At 40.1% G+C, this 13,901-nt stretch overlaps 1 long non-coding RNA gene across 1 annotated transcript in view; it reads right to left on the reverse strand.

Moving 5' to 3' along the window:
- Window positions 1-7: 7 nt before the first annotated feature.
- Window positions 8-13,901, reverse strand: part of LOC306802149 — a 189,163-nt gene continuing 175,269 nt past the window's right edge. The window contains exons 13-15 of the long non-coding RNA XR_013774281.1: window positions 13,585-13,763; window positions 12,593-12,716; window positions 8-307 (exon numbers count right to left, since the gene is read on the reverse strand). This is a non-coding gene — a long non-coding RNA (uncharacterized lncRNA). The remainder of the gene's footprint in view (window positions 308-12,592; window positions 12,717-13,584; window positions 13,764-13,901) is intronic.

The raw sequence follows: 13,901 nt of genomic DNA on the forward strand, positions 1-13,901 counted from the left end.
CCACAGCTACTGCAAAATACACAGAGGCTTAACTGGCATAACATAAAACAAAATAATAATACAAGAAAGTGGTGAAGATTACTCCAACCCAGAAACACTGAGGTGAGCAGAGAGGCTCTGACCTGTGTGCTGTGCCTGAGCAAATCCACCACTTCCCTGCAGGACCATTTATCCAACAGCAGCTTTGAAACTGCATTCTGGAGTAGCACCCCAGCAGCTGTAGGAGGAACAGTTATGCAGTGTTGTGCCTTCCCAAGTGACCAGATGCACTTTTCCATTGTTAGCAGCTTCCACAAATATCAACAACCTGAAAAACAGTGAAGATCACCAAAATATCACACATCTGAATCCAGTCAGAATGAGACACTCCCAAAAATATTTCCAACACTATGAAATTCACACACACATGCCTCCCCAAATACCCAGGGGAAAATTTTTGCTTGGGACCAAAGGAGAAATAACAATAATTCCTCAGCCAGATATCAATGGTCACAGAATTCCAAGCTAAGGAGCTGATTTAGGCTATTTTGGTGCCCATAAAACAGCCTGGCCAGGCTCAAGGGATACACTACCCAAGCATGGTAGTAAACTACTGTTAGTAAAGCAGTTGCATCAAGAGAGCAAATAAAGCAACTAAAACACATTTCTGGAGTAGCACTGTTAACATCTGCAGACCCACCCAAGCCAGGCATTCTTCCCAAAATAAAAAATTGGCAACCAGCTATGAATGGTTGCTGGTCCTGACTTTTTGTAACTCCACTAAAGCAGCACAATATAAATCTGCAATCCTGTATCTGGACAATAATTGGAATACATCAAGGAAAAGCTTGCAGCCATTCCAGATGAAAAAAAAAAAAATCAAAAGGGGAAAAAAAGAGAGACATTTCAAAATCTAACAGTGCTTATAAACAAGGATGTTACTTTCCCCTTTCTTATCCAGAACCGCCCTTAATTGAAAGGATCAGTATCTAAAGCAACTGGTGCTGCCCTGCACATGAATCCCCTTTGCACCTCTTCCTTCTTATTTCTTCAGTGGTTTTATTAACATTAGTGACTTATCTCAGTATTAGAATGCTTGGCTGCTTGGAAGCTTATCAACAGCAAATTTTATGGGCTGTTTAGTGATGGAAACAGGAGGAGATGGAGCTCTCCCCCCCCCAGCTACCTCGATATGGAAGTCTTCAAGAAGCCATGGAATGTGCTCTCTGGTATTTTTGGTATCTTTAAAGTGTCAAGAGTGCAGAATTTCTCTTGTCAGTTGTCACAGTGTGACTCACAATTAGAGACATCTGCTCTGCATTCACCTCCCCAGGGGCACCGCTCGTTTTTCAGCAGTTTCCTGTTGTTGACAGCACAGTTCCTCCCTGTATCACTCTCCACCAGCACCCATACTCCTCACAGGCACTGCAGCAGGCTCCCTTGGGAAAGCCTTGCCCTTGTTTTGCTATGATTGGAAATAATATAGAATGTTGAGAATGCTCTGAAGGCAGAGGCTGTGTTTCTAAAGGAACTGAACAAATTCCATTCTGGTTTGGTTTGTTCTGTTTGTTTTTTTCAAGAGGACCCCATTGTTTTTAGATCTCTTTCAAAAATATCCACATTTTCTCTACATCCAATTTTTATTTCAAGCAAGAGAGCAGCTTGAAAAATAAAACATTATTTGTGCTGAGTCCTCATCAATAATTTGTGTAAAGGGGTGACTAATACTGCCAAAATATTATTCAATTAATTTTTCAAATACTAGAAATAATTTCAAATATTAAATTTCAGATGAAGAACACCCTGCCTTCCCTTCCTACTCTACCAATTTAAAAAAAAGTTGTGATGCAGGTTTTTCACACCAAATCCTTAAGCTGAGGTAGACTATCTCAAGCACAGATCTGTGCTTTGTGCCTGGTTAATATCTGGACAATGCAGAAATACCAAATTCCACCCAGGCTGGGTATGGCTGCCTGAAGCACAGATCTACTGTACTCTACTTGTTTTGCCCCTGTGGGCTGGAAATTTTATTTCTTAGGCTCTGACCAGTAGTAACATATTTGAGATTCTACTTTCCCCAGGAACCCACCTTTCTTAAAATGATCTCCAGACCTGCAGGAACATATGGTGTTAGATATTGTCAGTTACTGTGGTCCTTCTTTCTTGGTGTTGGTTCAGTGATTCCCTGTTATGTTCCCTGCAGAAGGAGCAGCCCAACAGAAAATTCAAATATTCAACACAATATAAAAGGCATCTTCCAGGAAGACTATTAATTTTATGCACATAACACTTTTTCCTGAGCCTTTAGGGCAGCTCCTGGGCTGGTTCCTGACCTGACACTGGTGAGAACCACTAATGTCCATGATGCTCCCAGACTCCAAATAAACTGTAAATTGTCTGTTTTGTTCCACATCTACAAGTAAATGTTGCATAACTTTTTTTTTTTTTTTTTTTTTTTTTGTGATTTGCTGGGATCTTTCCAGAACCTGTGTTTGACTTCTCCTAGGAACAGACTCTTCCTTATATATTTATTCACAATCCTCCAAGCACAAGTTTAGCAGACTCCAGATCATGATGCATCTGCACTCATTCAGTCACAACACGTCAACATGATGCACAGAAGCCTTTCATTTGCCTTCTAAATCAGGACAGTGTAACAGCTGAAATATTTCTCACTGGCCCCGGTCTTCAACACAAAACTAAACTTCTCTTTGCTATTTCAACATTCACTCCACCAGGATTATATTTAAGGTCAACACAATTTGGGCCCTAGACTCAGACTGCTTAAATTATTCAAAAAATTATGAACCCATGCCAGTTAAATCAAGAAAATATGTTCTAGAAAAGATAAAACACATCCTCTGTTTAAAAACACATTTCCAAAAAGCAACTTTAAACTCATAAAATTGTTATGAAATCCACAGTTCCTCCAAACATGAGGAGAGCTCTCTGCAAGCTAGAATATTAACTCGTATTTATTGGGTAATCTAGTAAATCCAGATGGGGGGAAATTGGAAAGGGAAAAATGGATTCTTCCAGTGTTGCCTCAGATTGTTCATCTATTACACGGCCCAGGCACGTATCTGCATTGAAGGCTTTCAGTGTTCCACAGCTGGATTCTCACTTAAAACCTGCATTTGCTGAAGGCATTAAAACCTGCATTGAAAATAGTCTCTATAGGATCAGTTGTGGAGCTGCCACTAAAAAGGCCTTAAAATGCATTTTCCACTCAATAATTATTGTTCCAATAGACAGTGGTAAATTATTTTTACAGATTATGAACCCACTGACTTGGCCACCTATTAAACACAATCTTCTTGGACTGAAGAGCTCTTTCTGATAACTGCTAAGTTGTTCTAAAAAGTCAATGCAAGTCAAGGTTGGGTATTTTCCATTTACAAGGTTTGGAGAACTGGATATGACAGCCTGCTCATCACACTTCATTCCTCTGATCTGTGTTTCTGGTTCCTGCTCATTCTACCTGTAGCTTGGTCCATTTTTTTACAGCAATGTCCCAGCATTTTAATGATGGAACCATAAGCAAAGCTACACTGCTAAATAGTTTATTCTTAGCAAATAAAGATATGTGTTTGTACCTAGGTCATACCTGCCAGAACTCGCATGTTTTAAAAAGGAACACCCAGCCATAGAAACTAATATGCACTTTGAAATTAAATTTAAATGAAATGCAATGGAAATGCACTCAATACTTTGAGAAGAGCAAACTGGTAACAAGGTAGATTGAAAAATCAAAATTATACTGAGGGACAATATAGTTCTTTTCAAGCAAAACTGTTTAATGCATAAAACTATTGTGACTGAGGGAATCTATTTTTGAGCTGAGAACCTCAAACATTACATCACATATGTAATGAGGCCTTGCATTTTAATTATTAATTTCATAGAAGATCCCCAGAGCAACAGAAAGGTCATCAGAGTTGCTCCAATCCATGGGCAGTAAAGCAGGAGAATGCATTGGTGCCCTTTAGCCTTTGAGTGTGCTGCAGGACAGGGGGGTTTGGTGCTAAACGACAAATTGAGTTAGAAATATTTAAGTCATAAACTATAGTAAATCTTTTAGCACTTGAAACACCATGAGACACTCCAAGCTGAGAGCAAATGAAGTGTTAGTCTATGCATGTTTAAAAATGCACAGAGGCTGTGTTTACTGAATTATCCATTTCTTAACTATGTCTCCTTTAGGAAGCTGACATCCAACAGTTTCCCACCAAAAGAAACCATTTATGAAAAGTGCCTCTATCATGGTTTAAGAAAAGAAAATAACATGTATCTCTCTGAAAGCAAAATTATGTAGGTTGCAAAGTCAAGGACAGCTAAATTAGGAAGTGGCAGATTTATGTGTGCCTGCATAACCTCTACTTGGCCCTCTTGTAGGTTCTGTGCCCCGAGTGAGACAGACGTCCTGTGGAAAAAATAGTATGTGATTATGCAATTAAAGACTAGATCTTTACACAAAAAGCATCTGAATTAAGATTCTGTTGGCAGCTGTGAATAAAACATTTCCTAACATTTAAATTCTGGGCTTTGCAACCTTAGCACAGAATTTCTGTCAGATGATATCTTCACATGGCTTTTATATATAGCTGCAAGTTAATTCTAGACAAATTACCAAGACTTTATTGTCACACCACAGTTTTCTCTTCACCTGAGTTGAAGAAAAGTATCAGGAATCATCTGTAAAAGGATGCTCTTCCTGGAACAGAAAGAATAGCTGTGGTCTGGGAGTGGAGTCAGCAGAAACTTCATTTAAAATCAGTTCATCTTCCCTTGCTTACTGGTCAGTGTTGTGATCAGTATCAAAATGAGCACACTGAATTAAAGATTATTACTGCCCAGATCTGAATCTCATCCCATATTTCCCTTTCGTTATCAGAGTCCTCTAAAATGAAAGTGAGATTGTTCCATCCTAACCAGTTTTGAAAGCCTGCTCAGAATTCCTAAGGAAGACTCATGTGAACAGGAACCTTCCTACCAAAAGCCTTCTGACCAACAGGACTGCACATCCTGGGAAGGTCTGACAGAATTGCCACCACTCTACCACCACTTCTTCATGCCAAGTCCCTCAGGGCCTGTCCTGTTCTGGCACAACCCTTTCACAAGAGGGAAGAGCAAACTTTTTGCTTCCACACTAAAAGTATACAGCAGAATCCAGCACAAACTTTGAGCTGAATTTGAGTCAATGTAGTTCTTGTTATTTTAATCTCTCCTTTCTTTGCTTTATGGATTTAGTCAGGGAAATCAAATATTGAAAAAGCATGTTAAGTGCAATGCAAGCTGAGACTGTAAAAGTGTCAAATTGATTAATGAAGTTACTATAAAATTTGCCACAGTTTAAGTAAATGATGGTATAAAGTCATCACCCTTCAAAATAACAGAAAATGTCATATATTTCTGAGTCATCATAGTTGCAGAGAGTCATCAGTTTTCACTCTCTGACTTTTAAACTTCTATAACCTTAAACCTACTTCAGTATATATGACATTTGTGGTTTGAAAGTTAGCACAAAATCTGTGTATTCTGAGAGTCATATGAACAACAAAAAAATGCCGTTTGAATCCAGATCTTAATATCTAGCCAGGAATAAATATTTCCTTACAGATTTTTAAATACTTGGGGAAAAAAAATAAAAAGGGAAAAATAAAGGCTGTTCAGGTTTGGAAATATTTCTATAACAAAAGCTGCTCCAAAACATTGTGTACTCCAAAACTGTGGCAAACAGTATAGGTACAATTAGGACACTGTTGTCTTGACAGCACCATGCAAGAAATGAAAGAAGCATTACTGTTTCATGGAAGAAAGCTGCAGTGTTGTTCTTTTAACTCTGAATATTCCACTCAAAAATCTCAAAAGCATTGCTCAAAATGAATGAGCCAAAAGCTGTCAAGGGGAACCAGACTTCCCTTTGAGACTATGGTGTAAAATCCAAAGTGAAGCTCCCTTCTCTGAAAAAACAATATCAAGCTACATCATGACAAACCACTAAAGCTTGCAGGAGCAGTGCTGGATGTTTCAGGATTAGTGCTCCTGCAGTGTTCATTTTCATGGATTACTATCACTATGGAAAATTTGGGTGCTGGGGTCTGCCACCCTTACCCAGGGTACCACTCAACCCTTCTGATGGGTTTCAGCAGGCCTCATTTTTGCCCACATCCTCTTGTGCTGCTAAAATTGAGAAGGGATTTAAGAAAAGTCCAGGAGTAACAGCTGGACTTCCCAGAACAGCAGATCCAGTGTCAGGGCTGTTACCAAAGTGATCCTTACAGGACAGGGAAATATCCTGTCCATGAGGAACAGATAGAAGAGAAGCAGTGAGGGCTGGATCCCATTAGAGGTTATCACAAAGTATTCCACACTGCTTGGTGCAAGCAGGAAGCCCTGGAAGCATTTGGGCACAGGTGTGGAAGCTACAAGGAACCCAGGACCAAAGGTGCAAGGCAGTGCCAAGAGTGGTCCCACCTGAGAAGCCATTTAGCTGTGTCACTGAGGTGCTGCACCACAGAGAGCAGACCTGCTGAGAAGGAAACACTAGCTGCCACCCAAAGAGCAAGAGCTTTGCTCTGCTAGAGAACAGCTTGGGAAAAGGTAGAGCCATCAGCTCCAGAGTGTGCATCATGCCCAGCAGGCAGCTGGACAGAGAAGTCCTCAGATTGGAGAATGCCTTCACTTCAAAAGATCCCACTTGAATGTGAGGATAACACTGGCAAAAGGGCTCCTTTGAGGTGCATTCTCCCTCCCAGCAATATTTACCTAAGAAGTTCCATGCACAGAGAAGAACAAGTGAAAGGGAATATTCAGGTACATGACAGGAACAGTCTTTACTGAGATTGCTTCTTCAGCCAGCATTTTGTTTTCTTTTAGTGGAAGCCTGACAGCCCTAAAAAGCCATAGTAAGTGTAGCCCACTGAGAAGCAAACCACAGCCCTGCCTGTATCATTACATTGATACCACCAGAACCCAGAATTGGTGCCACCCAGAACCCAGGCAATGCATCCACTTGCTCTATTAAATTAAAGCATTTCCTGCAGCAGCTAAAGAAAATAGGTGCTATTATAAAAGCATTGTGTGATTGGCCTTTTTCTCTGCCAGCCATTAGGACATGGCAGCTTCTAGCTTGGAATTGCAGGATCTCTCATCTCCCATCCATTACCACCAGGACATAAATGTGAAGGCTGGAGCCAGCAGTAATGCTGTAGGTGTACAAGCTGCAAACAAGGATCAGTCTCTAGGGGTTTGCACTGTTCTGGCTTCCCCAAGTTATGCACCCCCTGCACTGCAGGTTCCTATCTCCCTGGTTAGTCACTGTTTTTCAGCCTCTGCTCTTCCTGTGGGACCCTCCTGGCTGTCTGCTGCTCTCTGCATTTGATAAGGAGATTACTTGGAATGGAAGCAGACAGGCACAGGTGGTGGGACCACCTGCTGCAATCTCTTCACTGCTTTTGGACAGTATAATAGTGCTTGGATTTAACCTTCATATTTCCTTTCCCTTTTTTTTTTTTTTAACCTAAAGTTAGTTTTCAATTCATTTATTCAGTGGTCTGAAAGGAGGAATTATGATGAAAGACACTATTCCCTTGGTCCTGGAAAAGCAATTTGCTAGAATATTGTTCCCAGGACAACAAGCTCATCCTTTGTGTTATTTCAAAACCTCTGGCAGGAACAACAGAATTACAACCCAAAAGCTCTTTTTAAGGTATTTCTTTCCCTTCACTGCCTAACAATTTCATGTGCCTTGCTGCCTGACAAATCTTATGTGGTCATGCAAAGCAAGCAGTAAGAGAGTATCTCACTCACTCATTTGGCTGTGTTACAGGCTCAAAGGATATCTACAACAGAGGGTTTCTTTTGAGTATAAAATATAAGGTTCAGTTTGGTCAGGCTCTTGTTTACACAAATAATAAAAAAACCAACTAGTATTTATTCTAAAGAAGCCACATTTTCCATGAACTTGCTGTTTTGGAACTGGGAGTCAGATAGGCTCAGTCTAGCCCAAGAGGGAAGAAGAAATCCACTAACTGCATGGCAGTCTAAGAAAGACAGCTGAACACCAAATTTAAATGGGGCTGCAAAGAGTTGGAGTCCCAGTTAGAATCAGCAAGAAAGACCTGAACCCCCAAAAGTACACTGACAAGGAATATTTAGTAGACAAATAGGTTTGAGACAGTACAGTTTGTAGCCAAGGGAAAGAAATAATTTTCTCAGCTTATTTAATATTCGGACTTTGTAATCACAGAAATATTTTTTTCTATTTCTGGCAGAAACATTTATGCTAGAATTTAACAAACAAAAATCTACCTAAATCACTTGCTTAAGGTAAGGTTGGGGTTTTTTTGCACAATTGTAGAAAGCATGAGCAAACTGTGAGGTCATTTTATGGCATGTATCTCTGGAAGCACAACCAGAAGCATCAAAAGCAAAACAAGCCTCTCAGGTGCACTTGTCCTGAGTGCTCTTTGAGGCTTGGCACTTAACAAAAAGGAACAGTTTTATAATGTCACTTGAGAATCTGGAGATGGAGACGTTATTCCTGAGCTTATATGTGATGTTAGGCAACTTGGTTTTCATCCTGGTGTTTGCTTCTGCCTGCAAAACCTTGGGGTAATTTTTATTTCCCTCTATCAGCTTTAAAAGAAAAAAGCCCAGGCACATTTTTATTCATTCCTGAGTGCTGCTTCATTTGAATTTAGGTAGGATGTCCCTCTGCCTGTAGAGGTGATATTTTGTAGCATCTTTAGTCAGATGTATGCAGTGATTAATTTCTGTTGTGCATGTCATCTTTCCTCTGGAATTTACTCAACCCTCAGCTCTTAAGTTGACAGAAAATTGGACTGAGCAAGCCAGCAGTGACAGACCTAATTGAAAGCACTTACATCTTCAGAGCACACCAATGATGCAAAGATTTACCTGTGGTTATGAAGGGAATGTGTGCAGGCTCTGTTTCACAAAGAAACGCTGTGTATGCCGCTCTCCTCAAGAGTCTGTCTTTTGTGTCTTCAGTACCTACAGGAGGGATCAGGAATGCACAGAGTTTGCATTCCTGCAGATACATTATCTGAAAGTGTGGCCCTTTGTTTGCTTTCCTCCTGTTTTGCTCTGTTAGTCCTCCATTGTGAGAGAGCCGTGTTTATACATTCCATTTTTCTTGGTCTTCTTGGCACCTTGTGGTCAAACACTCCTCCAGATTGATCCCTTGCTTTACAATGCACTGGGAGTGCAGCCTCTGTAAGAACAGACAAAAGAGTGTTCTCGCCATCTGATGATTTCATTTCTAGCTCTCCAGCACCTTTTGTTATTTCAGGGTATTTTTTCCTGGTGGGAACAGGCACATTCAGCTGTTGTTTTCATGCTGAAAGCCTGTGTGGAAGCACTTCCCTGTTGTTTTTCTTTTTTTCCAGACATGTCTTTCAGCATGTTTCCAAAGGCTTGGAATCAGCACATTGTGTTGTGACATGTGCATACTTGACATTGCTTTGTTCTCTGACTTCCTTTTGCTTGCAATCTTTAGGAAGTTATCTTACAATTAGCAAGGAATTTTGAGTCAGTGTTATTGCAGACCCAGCATATTGTCCTCTGCCATCTGCAAAGAAGAAAGCCTGGAGGAGCAGGAGGGAAGAAAGTAATTTTGGTATTTTTAACTGCCTGAACCACGTAGGATTCAGTTCACTGCATAGAGAGTGACTGCAGCTCTGACTGCTGCCAGAAAAAAATTGCATTACACACTACAAACACCTTCCTTATTAAATGAATTAAAGGGAAAGCAAGAGCATTACAGTCACCATATGAAATTTGATACATCCTTTTTCTGCTTTGCTCTTGTTCAGTGATTCTCTTATCATATAGCAAAAGTGACAAAGTATCTTTTCAAAAAGTTTGCAGAGAATTTTTTTTTCAAATGTACACCTTAATGTAAAGGAACTCTGTTCATTTGTCATGTAAATGAAGCTGATAAAAACAAACAAACAAGTTTTGTATTATCTCAGTGGGAAATACATTAATTTTTAGCTGACTATAAAACTTCCACATGGAAAGTCCTGCTTTCCCACAGCCCAGTCAGGCACCACCTGGCAATACTGAAAACACCTTTAAAATGGTAAACATGCTGAAATGCTTATCATTGTGCCAGAAAAAAAAAAAAGGAATAGCAATAAGAGATTGTCAGGAAGCAAGCAGCCATAGCCATGCTGATGTAACATGGAGACCTTCTCCATTGGAATGTTGTCTGCAGCCAGCTCCTCATTTCTGGACAGGAGTGAGGGACACACCATGCAGTCAGGCAAGACCTCTTGTACACCATGGTGTCAGGCATGTGTGCTACACCTCTCTGAGCATCAGCTTACTCTGGGTGTAAACACTCAGGTTTTAAATTTTTTGCATTATTTCATAATGGGTGTATGATTTACAACAGCACTGTACACACAAGTGCTTGTCCATTATGAGAGAGGTGGGAAAAGCATCTCCCTAAATAATATTCTGAGTAGCTTTTTCTTTACATGCCATAGAACACACATTGCAATGTTTGGAGCAAAGATTTTGGTGTCAGGAGGCCTCATCTTCCTGCTGAAGTGGAGAGATTTTTTTCCTTAGAGTCAGTAAAAGTGTAATAAAACATCTGCTTCAGGCTCTAAGACCAGACCTAAGGAGAGGGAGCCTTTTACAGACACATAGAGGATCTCCAAGCATGAGCAAGGAGTCCCTATTTTTCACTGTGCTGACTTCTCTCCACCACATCCCCTAAAAGACACCACCTGAGTGCATCCACACAGTGGAGGACAACACAGTGACACCCAAATAAACAGCAGCTGGACTAATTTCCCAACTGGATTCTGCAGGGCTCTGCTCAAGAGAGCAGCCCTACAATTTCCAGACAGCACTGCACAGACAACCCAGGATTTCCCAGAGACAGATCAGATATCTGAGCACCACAGTCCTTGGCTCTGGATAGACAGGCTGGGTCCATCACAGGAAGGCCAGAATATTGAGCAATTATTCAACCACTGAGCAAGACAGGGCTATTTCAATCCCAAATGGTGAAGTGTTGCTTAATTTTTTTCATTATGAGCTCTCCCTCTGAAATCTGTGTTTCAGATCACTGCATAAGAGGGAGAGTGTGTGTCAAAGTCTGTGCGAGACTGAGAGCTTGCAGCATAACAATGAACAAAGTCTAAAATATATATTTGCCAAAAATACAGGAACCATAATTCATATAGCTTTCATAACAGAAGGAAAGAAAATCATGCTGGAAATTCTAACATAAGGAAATCAACAAGAAGGAAATGGCTAATCCTTGGGGAGGAAAAAAAAAGGGTTTTTTAATATTAGAAGTTTAGGGTTTCCCTTGTTTATGGCAAAAATTCCCCACAATTCAATTTACTAACTCCACAGTGTAAGGAGTAAAATGTATGGAACATAAAACCAAGATGAGCAAAGAGAAAATTATTCTCCCCTTGCAAATTTGTTTTCAGTCATTCAGTAAATTCTTGCTATTCCTACAATATAAACTGCATTTTAGGTACTCACTTATGACAACCACAAAAATTGGAAGTTTGTATAATGTCCTGTCCTGCATGGAGCACATCAGATGATTTCTTACATACTAAATAATTCCTTCTGTATTATATTTTCCACACATAGACATCCAGCTTGATATACTATAATAGTAAATAACTATACATGGGCACAGATAGATTCAGGATATTCTTCTAAAACCTGCTTGTTTTATTTGTTCCTTTTTTTTAACTGAACACCTCAGCATAATCAATCATTTTTTGGCACCACTGCCATTTATTAGTGTTATCTAAGTTGTACTACTTTCCTTGTCACATCATAAGTTAACCTTCCCTAATCACCACCCTGGACATTTACCAGGCCCTCCCTGGGGAGGTGTTTAACCAGAGCCATGATTTTCCTGTTATTATGTACTCCAGGGTTCTGAAAGCTTGTGTGGGTTTTACTCAGAGACTGAGAATAGATCCACGTGAGTCTAATGCTAGGAATTTAACACACTAAATGCATATATGGCTACTTTGATGAACTCCATAGCTGGTGGCTATGGTGGCTAAAAATCCCACTTCTTGCTGCACATCCTGTTTTTTTGGAAGCCTTTCTCCTCTTTTCTCAAGCACCCAGAAGTTTTCTTTCCCTGGACACCCAAGGGAAGCTACAAAATGGCAGAGATCCAGGGAAAGGGTAAACTCCTGAAAGCACTGCAAGGAAGCACTTAGGGTACAGACACATTACTCATGAAAGACCATTAGTTCAATCCAAGAGCTCAAACAAGACCTTGAAGACCAAATGAATTGGTCAAAAAAGCCAACCAAATAAAACTCACAGTAATCCCAGGTTTTCACTAGCAGGGATAGAGACCAAGCAGAGAGCTGACAACTCAACATCTACTCTCTTGAGCAATATTTTTGAGACTTAGAAGGGAAAGTTGTTGCCAGTACAACCAAACCCAAAAATTTCTTAGGCTAGGAGAGGAATCCAGCAAGAGACCAGCTGTGCTGAGTTAAAGCACTCCACTTAAAACATCCCATCAATCACAGAGCAGGAGAGTGCTGACGTTATTTGTATGAAATGTAAGAGTGCTGTTACTCACCTGCAATTAAAAAGAATAGTTTGATTTGGTTTCCTGCCGAGAGAATTATGTGAATATTTTCCTTTTTGCCAGGTTATGAATTTTGCCAGCTTCCATAAGCTGAAGGTAGCATTCCAGGTTCTGACTAAATTGTGAATGACACAAGTCAGATCATTTTGGAGGGGAAACCATTCTTTTTCTGAAACCCAAATTATAAACCTTTATATTTTTTCATCCACATTCTCTGCAAAGGGCTGGCTAGCAATGTCATGAATGCACAGTTTAATTGGTACATTGGTAATTTTTGCACAGTTTGAGAAGAGTCCAAGATCTGCATGGAGACTAGATTATTCTACCTTCTCTGGATTCAGACCCTCAAGGCATGGATTAAGATGAGACACTAATGGGGCAGCATGCAAAAGCTTGTATTACTGAGATAGATCTCCTTCATGGATAAAAGGAAATAGGAACTTTCCAACTTGCAATTCTAAGTGAGAACCAAGCTACAGATAGGGAAAAGAATCACAGAAGGATCTGGGCAAAGACTGGTAATGCAAAAACATCAGAGCCATCTAGAGGGGATTTTGGCTGGGTTGCATTTTCTAATGTTAGGAACCAGCAGTTTACAAAGGTCTGAGTGCACATTTATATCATGTCTGGCAAAGGGAATTATTTCCCATGCATTAAATGCATGCATGCAATTAAAAAACAAATTTAAAAAGGCAGAAGACAAGCAAGGGCAAGTAAAGAGAGTTATTCCAAAGAGAGAAAGTTGCTGGGTAAATGCCCTTGGTTCTTTTTGCTTTTCCCTCCAGGTTCAAATCTACCATTTTCTCTGTATTCCCTTTAGCTGATGTGGAGCTTCCTCATACCAAATTGCCTCAATGTTGGTTAGAGTAAGCACACATAAAAACTTTGAGGTAGTACAAGAAGTTGCTCTCAGTCCCAGAAACATTTGCTTGACATCTCTCCCAAAAAATAAAATTATTAAAAAACAAAATAGGAATACTCACATTATAGAAAACAATTAGTGAGAGGAGTATCCATGCAGCCATCTTAAAGCTATTTTCAGATTCAGGTCATGAGACCATAAAGTTAGTTAACCAGGGCTGGGTGTAAGCTTCAGCTCTGTCTTGATGCTGTATTGGACAGGTATCCAATCATCCATAAATCCATCCCTTCACTTTGGTTTCTGAAAGGAAAAAAACAAATTTGTGAGCCTGAAGGGTCCCTGTTTGAGCTCTGGAGCTTCAGGAAATGCCACAGAGCATTTATCTTACACAAGCAAATAGAGCCAAGAAACACAATTTATAAGCTGCTAAACCCAGCC

This window comes from Erithacus rubecula (genome assembly GCF_903797595.1).
Source record: "Erithacus rubecula genome assembly, chromosome: 5".
Taxonomy (NCBI): Eukaryota; Metazoa; Chordata; class Aves; order Passeriformes; family Muscicapidae; genus Erithacus; species Erithacus rubecula.